The sequence below is a fragment of the Phycodurus eques genome, chromosome 21, assembly GCF_024500275.1.
Source record: "Phycodurus eques isolate BA_2022a chromosome 21, UOR_Pequ_1.1, whole genome shotgun sequence".
Classification (NCBI taxonomy): domain Eukaryota; kingdom Metazoa; phylum Chordata; class Actinopteri; order Syngnathiformes; family Syngnathidae; genus Phycodurus; species Phycodurus eques.
This window is the reverse complement of record NC_084545.1, coordinates 5,584,508-5,597,374: the sequence shown is the minus strand read 5'-3', so window position 1 is coordinate 5,597,374 and position 12,867 is coordinate 5,584,508. Positions and strand designations below refer to the sequence as shown.

The 12,867-nt window shown below is 41.8% G+C and overlaps 1 protein-coding gene across 2 annotated transcripts in view; it reads left to right on the top strand.

Moving 5' to 3' along the window:
• Positions 1 to 12,867, top strand: part of dlgap1b (discs, large (Drosophila) homolog-associated protein 1b) — a 79,121-nt gene that overhangs the window by 23,197 nt on the left and 43,057 nt on the right. For both annotated transcript variants that reach the window (XM_061666587.1, XM_061666586.1), the window contains exon 2: positions 3,271 to 3,357. The gene's annotated coding sequence lies outside the window, so the exon portion shown is untranslated. The remainder of the gene's footprint in view (positions 1 to 3,270; positions 3,358 to 12,867) is intronic.

The window sequence follows — 12,867 nt, the reverse complement described above, 5'->3', positions numbered from 1 at the left end:
GAGGGGAGGAGCTTCATTTAGTCAGGCCATAGCCTTGTCCAATTGGGAAAAAAAGAAAAAAAGGTGCAATGCTGCCATCTTGTGCCGTGTATAGACAATTACAAACCTTTTTGAGTGGGTGTCCATTCCTGGCAGAGTTTTGGCTATTTGCGTCCCTCTCCCCCACTTAAATAGCAGGAATTCACTGTACTGTAAAAACCATTAAAAACAAAACATTAAAAACATTTTTTTTTTACACCGCGGGTTTCTGCAGTATAGTGAGTATTTCCGTGACAGACTGATAAAAGAAAAAAAAGAATCTGTGGAAATGGAAAAAAAAAAAACATGGCTGGATTTTTGCGTTTTGAAAGAAAAGCCAACCCACTGAAGGGCGCATTATTTGTAATCGGAAGGAATCCATGAGTCTCCCACAGTGTCGGAAGTTGTACTGATTTCTGTATGATAGCGAAGGTCGGGAGCTCTGGAATTGTGGTTCTGTATCGTTCTCGAGCAAATATTATGCATCGCGCCAGGCCAGGCTGCCGCCGCTTGCTGACTCAGAGTGAGCAGAGCCAGGGGCCTCGGAAGTTTAACGCCCCTCCACACCCCATCGTCATGTGCCGCGACTTCAAAGTGCGCCCTGACGGAGTCCATATCGCTGTGTAGAAACCCTCCTCTCTCCTCCTTCACGGAGCAGAGGTCAAACTGCCTCATCTTTTATGTATCGCTTCCGTCCATTGATTGTGCTGCAGGAGATTTATGAATACAGAGAGGCCAATTTCCATATCGCACTATAGCATATGGAGCCCCCCCACCCAGCCTCGCTCTCTCATTTGTACTGCTCTCATTTTATTTCCCTCCGATTTGTTGTTGTTTCTATTGGTGGTTTTTGTTATGGCACATTTCTCTTTTTTTTTCTTTTTTGCATGGAAGATCACAGTCCTTCCTGCTTTACAGCGACAGTACATTCTTATTGTTTTACTGTGGAATCTGCTTGGAATAAATTGTGCAAAAGGACCAGATATGTGCTACTGTCTACCAACGGTCATTTGTCGATGGTGGAGCAACACGTCGACAGACAATATAAATATACTCAAAGGCATGTACTTGTTATCCTCTCCAAAACTGGGACTAATATTACTATACTATTACTATATGTATGGAAACATGTATGACCACAACAACAGATGACTTAGAAGGCAGCCATTTGGTACACACACTGTTAAAATTATTGTTATTACACAGGTTAACTTTATACTCCCAACGAGTTTGTGAATTTTTTCCCCCATGAATAAATCTGTATCGCTCAGGTTGTGAATACACGCGTTGATCCTTATTTTTTTTACCAGTCATAACCGTCCCGATGTCTGTGCTGCAGCTGTGTGTGCGTGCGTGCGTGTGTGTGTGTGTGTGTGTGTGTGTGGCACCGCAGCAGACTGTGAAATTGAAATTCCTCCCAGCGGATGCTGATGTGATTGACGGAGAGGAGAGTGCGAGGCAGATGTGTAAAGTCATCTTTTGAGTCAAGTTGTGTGGGGTTTCCCCACAGTCGGTTGCCTGATGTTGCTGTTATCAGATCACTAAGCAGCTTGGAGCATGTCACTATCACTTCTTTGCTAAATGACCATAAGTTCAATTGACCCCGCAAACGCAGACCGGCCAATTGCAGCACAGGTCAGAGTTCTGACACTTGACTCGGTTGAATTGAATCCAAGTTTTTAATAGTTTTTGACATATTTTTCCTGTTTTAACTGCCTCTGTTTATACTTTAAACCATAAATATAGCATGGACTATGGTCCGAAAAAGAGAATATCATTTCAAACTCATCTTACAACATTACAAGATTCTCTCTAACATCCTCTCACAACCCAGGTTAAACTTGTATCGAGATGTATCACTTCAACATACTTCCTTGGTACCAATCCCTATTTAGACCGGGTTTTGGCGCCATTTTAAGGCGTTATAGAAAGACTTAAAAAAAAATCTCTTTCAGCAAATAGAGGGGAAAACACTTGAATCATTGAATAAGATGCCACAATAAGATGGCACAATAAGATGGCAAACATCAGATACTGAATCGTATCGTGCTAAGTTTGACATCCCATCTTTACTTTTTGCTGTGAATATTTTTGAAATCCATTTACTGCAGATTTAGAGTGAAAAACGTTAAGATAGATCTGTGCAATGTGGCGATGCACCTTGGAGTGCCTGCCGTCACTCTGGCCCGTGTGTGTGTGTGTGTGTGTGTGTGTCACGTCCCACCAGTACGCCATCGCTCAGACCACCATCTGTTCGATGCCCTCTTTTTGAACCTCCTGCCACTTCCTCTTCATCACCTTCACCGGGCAGCCAGGAAAGTGCACTGCACGCACATTTAAGCTGATGGAATAATATGATTTTTCTTTTTTTTAGGATCTCCAAGATGACTATGAGCAAAACTCACACTGCACTCGGTTTTCTTCCCTGACATACAGTACAAAGATGTTAGTCTCTTAGTTGTCACGTATCACTTCAACATAGTTTCTTGTCACTACTACTACTTTCCTACTAGACAGGGCTTTGGCACTATCTTGTGGCATTTTAGTGCTTTGTAGAAAGAGCACTAAAACTGTCATAATGTGACTTTGTTAGCGAATAGCTGAGGATAGGTTCCAGCAAATTTGACCCTCGAACTGATTAATTTCAATATTTCCGATGGGAAGTTTCAAAATATTTCAAAATAGAAACAAATCGGAGGCGGACTAGTATCCCAGAAATAAATGTTCTTATATTCGCCAAGAAAAGCCACTCGAATATGCATTCTGCGATGCGAGCAGTGTGGATGATTTCGTCAATATTGCAAGTGGAGGTGAGTCAATTAGGCTCCCATTCACTCTGCCTCGAAACATCTCCAGGGTTTTAATCTTGGGGGAGAGAGTGCAAATGAGCTTAAAATGAGCCTTCCTTTATCTGTTCTTTCCTCATGCTGGCAACGAAATCTGTTTGTTTGCCAGGCCCAAGAACACAACAGCCGAGCGCGACTGCTCTTTACTTGTTATTCTCACGGCCACATTTTAAGGTCTTCTAATCTCAACACTCTGCTCTTTGAAGATGGAGCGTTTCGATTTCCTTTTGTCAGGGATTTGCCGTAGTTTTTTTAAAAAACAATTTTTAGAAATCCTCCAAATGAGAATTCACCCGCCGCCTGCTCTGCAGCAGAAAAGCTGAAGGAAAACAAACAGCAGCATTTTTTTGATTTACGGTGATGACTTCCTCGGCCGCTGACTCTTGTCTTTTTGTTGACTTTGCAGGTGGAGAAATGAGCGCGTGCGGTGGACAAAGGCGGCAGAATTAAACACAGCCCGAGGGAAGATGCCCAAGTTGAGACATTGAAGCAGGTCAGTTTGCGCAGCGGGTCCCGCAAGTCGATTTGAATGCTAATATTATTGACGTACAGACGTCAGTGAACGCCTCATAAGTGCTCTCTCACAACGAGATCTTCACCTCGTTGACATATGAAAACTCGCCCCGTTGCGTCACTCCCCAATGCCTCCCTTTTCCTAACCAGTCAATTAAAAAATGTGGCTTAAAAAAAAAAAGCTCTAACTGCAATTATCTGCTATTGTTACCACACATTACGTGGACTGTGTAGTCCATTTGGACTCCATTGCTAACCGAAACGGCAGCACCGCCGCCCAGCTGCCCTGGGGCCGTCTGACGGAAGCGGAACATATTTGATCGTACCGTGTGTTTATATGTCCAAAATGCATGCAAAGTAGTTTGTTGAGTCATTTTTAGTTGTGTTTGTGCTATTGTATGCACAAGCTCCAAGAAAATGAGTTCTTAGCTTCATTTTTTAAACATATTAAAGAACCTTGATATTCTTCAATGTAAAGCGGGCCCACCTTATCTTCACACTTCTCCACTTCATTAATTCGTAATGACTTATTTGCTAACTTTGATTAAAGCTTTTTTTGCCTCCCTCTCCAAGCCCAATTGAAGATCATATCTGCCTCTGTGGGACTGAGGCTTGACCACGCTTGCCATCTTAAGCATCTTCTGTGATAACATCACACTTGAAAGAAAAAAAAAAAATCAGATCTTTTTTTGATAAAGCATTTGTCAACTCTGTGTGCCAGTTTGTCGGGGGCTTTTATCTTGGGCAGTTTATGGAGTTGGAAGCCAATTGAAGCCTCTCGCTCGCCCAGGCACACATTTCACAGTTCATTTGATGGAAACACTCGGGACTAAATCACCTTTACACTTTGTTTCTAATTAACTATCCAAACTGCATCGGGACAATGCGGTGAAAATTGTGTGTACAGCGCACAAACGGAGCACAAACAATAAATGAGTCCCCCAGTGAATATATTTGCATGAAGAAGTGTTCTACCTGACTTGACAAAAAACAAAACAGCTATTAAAATGCAGAATTTGCAAACATTACTTTCCCACCATTTCCTCTAAATATCAGATGAGATTAGGAGACTTTAATAGGGGTTATTGGATTTTGGAAATCTATATCGATGTCGGCTCTTTTTAGGCAATCCCACATCGGCGTAGACAAGGGATGTCCAAACTTTTTCCACTGACGACCACAAACAGAAATGTGCTTGTGTTGTTTGTCTGGATGGCGACCTCTTGTGGACAAAGAAAATGCCCGCACCTCTCTAAAGTGCAATTTCACAAATTGGCATTGAAATGCTTACATTCAGTCATCCATTTTCCGTAGCGCTTCTCTTCACGAGGGTCGCGGGCGTGCTGGAGCCTATCCCCGCTAACTTCGAACTGGTCGTCAGCCAATCGCAGGGGACATAGAAACAAACAACCATATGCACTCACATTCACACCTACGGGCAATTTTGAGTCTTGCTGGCCCTGATGGTTCACCCCTGGTTGTGAGGGCGGTGATTAATCAAAGCCAGGAGAGGATGGTGCGCTATGTGTCGCGCATCACAATGCAGCCCGTCAAACAGCGGCCGCGACCCGTGCCGTAAAAAAACTTGATGCCTGTTCGGAATTGTTTTCCTGCCTGTGGCATTTGTTCTGTGTTCTTACGTCTCGTAGCAGATAAGAAAAGAGAGGCCGCCTGGCCATTAGCGCCGCTTTTTCCAGAGCCGCGCCGTCGCCTCCGTTAGGGCGCAAACGCGGGCGAGCCGAGTCAATTAAACTTAACACATCGGCCGGCATAATTTAAGCTCTCTCGCCGCACGCTCCGTGAGGGGATTTGTTGTTTTTAATCCTCTTCCCACCCATAGAACTTTCATATTGTTCACAGCAGGGGGCGAGCGTTGTGTTTATGCGCACGTTTGTACAGTGCGCTCGGTGCAGTCACGTCGACATGTCAGGAAGCATTAGCGTCAAAGCGATGCTACTAGGCAGCCCAAGAGTCGTGTGATTTCGAGTAAACTTTAATTGCATGTCTGACGAGGGCAGCTTGAATCTTCTGGAATATCTATCATGCTGCAAATTATGATGACATATTGTAAAACGACAGTGACAGGGAAGTGATTCATTTGTCATAGGGCTGGGCGATATGGCCTTAAAATGAAATCACAGATTTATTTTTCACAAAAAGCCTCTGAATGATTTTAATCGATTTTTGTTTTGCCATTGCTGGGGTGATTTTTCCTTTGACTTGCGAGGAAAAATTTAAGATACAAGCGCTAGATGGTGGCAGCAAACTCAACTCGCTTCACAATAAGCAGCAGTGTGGCAGATAGTTAAAAAATTATTTTAAAAAGAGACGTCAAGCTGTTTATGGCCACTACGAGTTCAAATGTACTGCCGTACTAAGAGAATGACACGTGGTGTATTTAAAACAACCACAAAAATTTGTGCTTGGGGAACGTGCTCTCGCTGAATGCAATGAATGAATGCAATGTTCAATGCAAAGTGGCATAGATGGGCTAACAAATAGCATCAATAGTCGGGGTGTTATAACCCTTTAAGCTATGGCTATTTGAACACAAACATTGTAGCAATACATGTAGATAGACAATATACTCACAGAAATGTTCTTTATCCTCTGCGAAAACCGACTAATATGACTGCAGCTAACTGAGTCAGTCACAATTCTGTGTAAGAAAAAAAGGCCCCGTGCAAGGCCAGAGTCAATCGCGAACATTGCCAAGATGTGACGCCCGTTTGTAAGTTGCAAAAGCAGTGGTTTAGCCATATGTTGGAAACTTTTGACCGGAGGTAGGTGCTTTCAAGAACCCCACTGGGTTAGACTACAGCATTTTCCAAAGTGTACAAATTCAGATTAGTTCGCCGCCGTAGGAACGGAACTCCATCCAAAACGCTGTCAGGCGCTTTGAATGTATTCAAGGCAGATCTAGACGAGTGCACCCATTAGATGGACAAATGTAGCAACGACTTGTGTCCGACAATCAATATGTCAGCCCATCTACAGTACGTACGTTAGTGTGCCGCGGGAAATTATCCAATTTCACTTAATTGGTCAGGGAAAAGGTACGTACTGAAGATAGTAATCTTTGAGGCAGAACATAAACTGCTTTTCTATGAGATGGCAGAAAGCCCAATTAACGAAAGCCCAATGTACCCGGCAGTTGGCATTCATACGGCAGAATAATAGCTTTGTGTTCAACTAAACGGGCAGCCAGTGTTTGAGGAAATACGGTACATTCTTCTTTTATTCATCAAACTCCATTTCAAACAGAAAATCCATTTATGAATTGAGTTTACCTTAGCTTACCAAAAAGGCCAGGCGTGCTCTGGCTTGCACACTTTTTCATGGTTAATTGAGCCTTCAAGTAATGGCGATGGCTTAAGGAATTTTGTCCGTGGAAAGTGCACGTTCGTGGGCTGCCGAGAGAACTTGACGCGGCGGATCCATTTGTCACAAAGAGCCGTGCGGTGCGGCTAATTAGCTGGGGTCGTAACAAAGGAGCTGTCTCGCCAAAGCCGCCAGCCGTCCGTCCACGCGGACGTTTATTTATGACGCGGCGGCTTCAATTCTAATCCGGAGCAGCAGCTCGGTTGCCGAGTGTTTTGACAAAGACTGCATTAAAGTTGCATTGGACATATGTTGCCCGAATGCCGTTTTAACGGTAACTTTGCACAGAGCAGGAGCCCGGTGGTGATGGAAACTGTTTTTTCTCTGAGGCATTACGTTTGTTACCTGCAAAATCAATACAGGGTCACGGTTTTACTACATTTTGATTGTATTCAGAAAAAGAAAACACAAATTCCTTTTACGTTTACTAATGTACCCACAGAGCGTGTTCAAGGGGGAAAAAGTTATTTCCACAAACATTTTCAAATATTTTTTTTTCAGAGCTGTAATTACAATGCCGTGGAATTTTTTGCTCATGGTTGTCATACCGTCGGAATCCAAAAATAATGCGTTAGGTTCATCGAGGACTCTGGACGCTGCGCACAAATAGACAAATGCCCTGAAAAAGCAAACCTTGGCAACATGGCGGCAGTAATGAGACGGAAACTGCCGCTGCTGGGCTTTTCCTGACATTGCTTAAAAGCCACTTTAACATAATGTGAACATTCACCAGATCCCTTAATGCTTCTTGTGTCCTCTTTTAAAACGTTCCCTGACATGGTTCTCTTTTCTTTTTATCATTTCTTTTCTTTGCCCTCGTTTCAGCTTTTCTCCATTTGTTTGAAATATTCATCTTGTAAAATATTCATATTCGTATTGGCTCAAGTTGATTGAGGTGAGCATTTATGTTTCTTTTTGTACTTTGTTCCTTTTTTATGATTAATGATGAGCATGTAGTGGAGTTGTGCTTTCTTTTTCCCCTCCATATTTCTTTCCGTAACCATGGCAGTCAGGACACGACCATGCACTAAAAATAAAAATAAAACTTCTGAAATTAATCAACTGGAACCAGTTACTTAGCCAGATAAGTTTGGATCCCCCCCCCCCCCCCCCCATACTTGGGGTGTCTTTGTGAGAGAGATATTAAAACTGTATTGATGGTCCAAAATACAGTATTTAAGTGGGATAAATATAAAAAGAAAATCACAAATTTCCTTTTTTACGATGGCAACGTAACCTAAATTGGTACTCGATAAATTACAGGAAATAGAGTAGTACCTCGACTTATAAGATTTTAGTTTTCAAAGATACAAGCCATTGCTTGTGTGATGTATTATTATTATTATTATTTTTTTTTTTGGGGGGGGTCTTGTGTTGCAAACAAGAATGTAAGTCACAAGCACAAACTGGTGGCATCGATCTTCACAACAAACAGCAGCTTGTGGACAATACTTGAAAAAAGAGACCATGTGGATGCTTCAAGCTGTTTATTGTTAAGTTTAAACATAAAACAAAAAGAATTACACGTGATGTATTGATCCAAACCACCTAAATTACGAAAGCCCATTAGCTTAAAGCTAACACCAAATGCAAAATGCCATTGATGAGCTGATGAAGCTGATTTTAACTATAGCACCGTGGATGCTATAGTTAAAACCCTTCTAGCAAAGGATATTTGAATATAAATGGTGAAACGACACATGTAGACAGACAATATACGAATACAGTGGGGCCTTCAGATAAAAATGTATTTTTTTCCGTGACTACACTCGTAACTTAAAACACTTGTATTTCAAATCATATTTTCCCATTGAAATGAATGGAAATGCCATTAATCCATTCAAGCCGCCCTCCCCCCAAAGTTTTTTAATGTATTTATTCATTAGAAAAAGGGAATTCTATTATTATGTATGTTATAAAAAATATATAATAATAACATGATTAGTATAATGTAAAGAACTTAGTTTTTGCCGCATTTTCTTACTTCCATTCAATGGACATTGTGCTGCACTTTCTAGTGTGTGTGTGTGCCTCGGCCACAAGAGGGCAGTATAAATACAGACATACGGATATGTACTATACATGGAGCCTGTCTCAGCTTCTCAGCAAGCTGCTGTAATATTAATCTTCGCAGAGGATAAAGAATATATGCCTGTGAGTATTGTTATATTATCTGTCCACGTGTGTGAAAAACACTTCTAGGTCATAAATATAAAGTGTGGAAAAAGTGGAGAGACCAAACTTTGCCAGTAACCCAAACTACACTTGTGCATGTACTGTAAATGTAGTCATCGTTTATGCTTAGCCACATAATGCTCTTCAAAGCTTTGTTTCACAGTTTCTGACCAATGCAAATGCAATGGCTTTTTTTTTTTCTCACCGTCGTGGCCTCTAAATACAAATGACTGCCCTGGGTTTTTTGGTCGCTTGGCCGGCGGGTGACGTTGATTGAAGGCGATAAAGCGAGCGCGATGCGAGCAGCGTCCGCGGCATATTGATTCCCCGCTTCCTTCGAGGATTGCAGGTAGCGAGAGGGTTCGGCCTCTCTCCAAGCTCAGCTTTAGTGGAAACATCGGACCACACTGAGGTTTCGTCGAATATTGGCGGCTAATGTTAAAGAGATGGGGAGGGGCGCACAAATCTTAATGGGATTGTTGTTATTTCAATTTGGGTGATGTTCTATTTAACCCGTTCACCGCAATGTGTCATTCACTGTCCTGATTTTTGATTTTTTTGATATTTATTCAAGAGTAGTCAATTGGATAGTTTAATATTATATGATGCCACCAATTTTATTGTTATTTGCTTGTATTGCTGCTGTAACAACAACATCAACATTGTCAAAAACTGCATTTCCTTCATTTGCTTATTTTCTTAATTTAGGTGATTTTTATTTTTTTTATGTGTGCGTATTTTTGTGTAGACACTAGCACATTTGGGGGATTACAATTTTAATTATATGTACAATATGATTGCATTTGTAGCTAATTTAAACTGCTGAATCATTCAAAAATTATTATTATTTGTATTATTATTGTTACTACTATTATGAGGAGGAATTTAGGATTAACATTGGTGTAACTCATTTTCCAGTTATTTAATATTATGTTTTTATCTTACTAATATTTGGAACATTATAGTCCAGAAATAATATCTATTGGTTTTTAACATTGATATTTTGTTTTCAAAGGATTAAAGGCTTATGTTTACTTAGATTTTAGCATGTAAATCTCCCCATTTTGGGGCTAATTATCCATGCGTATACTGTATGTAATTACTGATATTATTTTCATACATTTTTTTTAAACCAACAATTATACACAACTGAGAACCGTAACTGAGCACCTTTACATTGCCGTCATCTACAGCCGTGTTTCCCAACCTTTATTGAGCCATATAAACATGGCAACCACCAAGCAAAAATATCAAAAGTAGATACTGTATACTGAAATGACAATCTCATCTCAATTTAATCACAATTTTACTTACTCAGTGTGTCAATGATCTTCTTCTATCAAGTAGAAGAGCATTTAGTATGTCACTGGCACAGATAGATGAACAAAGATGCATTATTTGTATGAAATAATCATTTACTGACCAATTAAGTGAAGTTGGATAATTTCTCGCGGCACTCCTGAAGATCTCTCGCGACAGAGAGATGTGCTTTGGCACGATGGCTGGGAATCAATGGTTGAGAGGCATGCATTTCTAGTTTCACGCCTGCCAAAACGGGGTCCTGAATCCATCTCTGACGGCTACAGAGCGTAACACAGAGGCACAGCTGTCTCCTAGTTCATGCCCTGTCACTGGTGGCTGTGTGGCTGTTTGACAAGCACAACACAATCAGCAGGTCCTCCTCTTCTGCTTGACGAACTTTACCGGGCGGCAGCGTCTCAATTCGGCATGTAATTGTGTGTTTATGTGTATGTGGCTAGCAGGCAGAACGCCAGCGTGACCCACCTTCAGCTTTTCAGCTTTAGCGCAGCGATGTGTGGACAGCTGTGCGGCAAACGTGCCGCGGTGGATCACCGCAAGGGCCGTTTTATTTAGGTCAAATTCTATGCTCCGGCGGCCAACAGAAGGGATCGCTAGTCCACTGCAATGAATACCTTCAGCTGGACGTGGTCTGCTTTGGAAGCGCCCCGCTAGAAGAGTTTTTATGTTTGGGAGCGACGGGCGGCTGGTAGATTAATGCATTGGCGTAATTCCTCCCCCCTCAAGTGATCTAATCCCATGATTTAGCGTCACGGAGAAATGTTTTCAATTACAGTGAGGTTTTTTTGGCAGCCAAACACCACTTTCATCAAAATGAAGCGCTTCCTTTCATGTCAACATAGTTAATTAGTTTCAGGGAATAAGAGGATAGGTTCGAAAAAAATGTCTGCGAATTAACAATAGGCAGGTGAACGCTGCACTTGGAGCAATTACTGCACTACTTTCCTATTTAGACAGGACTTTGGCGCCATCTTGTGGCATCTCAGGACATTTCAGATAGAGCACAAAAAGATAAAGTGAGTATATAAACGTACCCGGCCACTATTTGCGGAAATACGGTATTTTATTGCAATACTCTCTCACTTTCCCTTGTTATGTTGCCTCGCCGCTCGGTGTAGCACTGTGGCCTTTTGCTTGTGCATTTTAAATAGGAGTAATGAATCGCGTCTCCTCGACCACGCCGCCGTCACCGCGCAACGTCGGAGGTTACGCGGGGTCTGATCATTGTCTCGTTAGCCTCGCACAGCTTCCAGTCGCTTGAAGGGAGACGGCTAAAAGGTGCGGATGGATGTTGTCGCGTCGCCATGTGAGGGCGAGGCCACGGTCGTTTATTGCCTGGTTTGCCTTGCCAAGTTCAGGAGGCTGTCAGACGCTTTTTACTGGCCTATTAGTTTTCTCTCGGAGGGGAAACGACCGCCGATGTGATTATCTTAGCTGCTTTGTGTGCTCTCAGAGAAGGTGGATTGGAGGAGGGGGGGGGGGGGAGCTTTTATTTATTTTTTTTAATTTTTTTTTTTTTTTATTTAGCACGACGCAATTTGTGGTTCCAAAAATAAGCAGCGGATTTATGTTCAGATGAAACCGAGGCAATTTTGTGTTTTGTCATTACATTTTTAATTCTTCGAAAAGTACCGACGGCTCCTCGACCCCGGCGATACTATTTGTGAGAAATCCACCGAAGAAAGAAGGAAACTGAGGGACAGATCAATCTGTTGCTATATTTAGAGATACTCCTTTTTGAAGTTTTGAAGGACAAAAATAAAAGGTGAAGGGATGGAAAGCATGCGTGTCTCGTGTGCTGTCAGGCTACGGAGGAGCGCCAAAGTCTTGAAAAGCAGATGATGAAAATAATAATAGCTAAGATTTACAGTATAGAGCGCCTTTCCAAGGGAGCCAAGGATGCTCAGGAATAACACATGAGGGTAGATAAAATGCATCTACATATGAGAGTGTTAGTAAACATATTCTTAGGTGAACAGATGTAGTTTATTAAAAAAAAAAAACTCAATACAAAGAAGTTATTAGAAATACAACTCCATTACGCTGAATGTAGCTCGTTTTCTTTTCAGTGAGCGGGTCCCATCTTGGGGTAATGCGAGACAATGACACCAGAAGTGTGTCAATAATGTCCAGTCTTCTCAATAATTTTGCTTTGCAGAAATTCACGCTTCACAAAGATAGGATGTTGGAAATTTAGTGCTTTGTTGACAGTTTCTTCGACTTCATTTCCTCATTTGCGACATATTCCACAGAGCTGGGTTGCTGCGTGAGCATCAGCCACCTAATATTTTAAGGAGGTCTTCTGATATTGTCTCTTAAATTTTCTTTTTCTTTGAAGTTTTTTCTTCTTCTGTCTCATCATTTGGCCTTTTCCCCTCTCCAAAGACGTTCTTTTTTTTATACATTTTTGCTAGCTCGTGGGCTTCGCTTTTTACAACCGTATCGAGTGACCAAGGCGAGCAGTATAACGCGTGCACAGAGGAGCAGGCGGATACACGTTATTTTTGACATCAAAGTTTGTTCCATCTTTGATGGACTTCGATTTATCAGTGTAATGTTTTGTTACATTTCTGTGCGGCGTGGTACCAAATGACTTTACATGTGTGATGTGTGC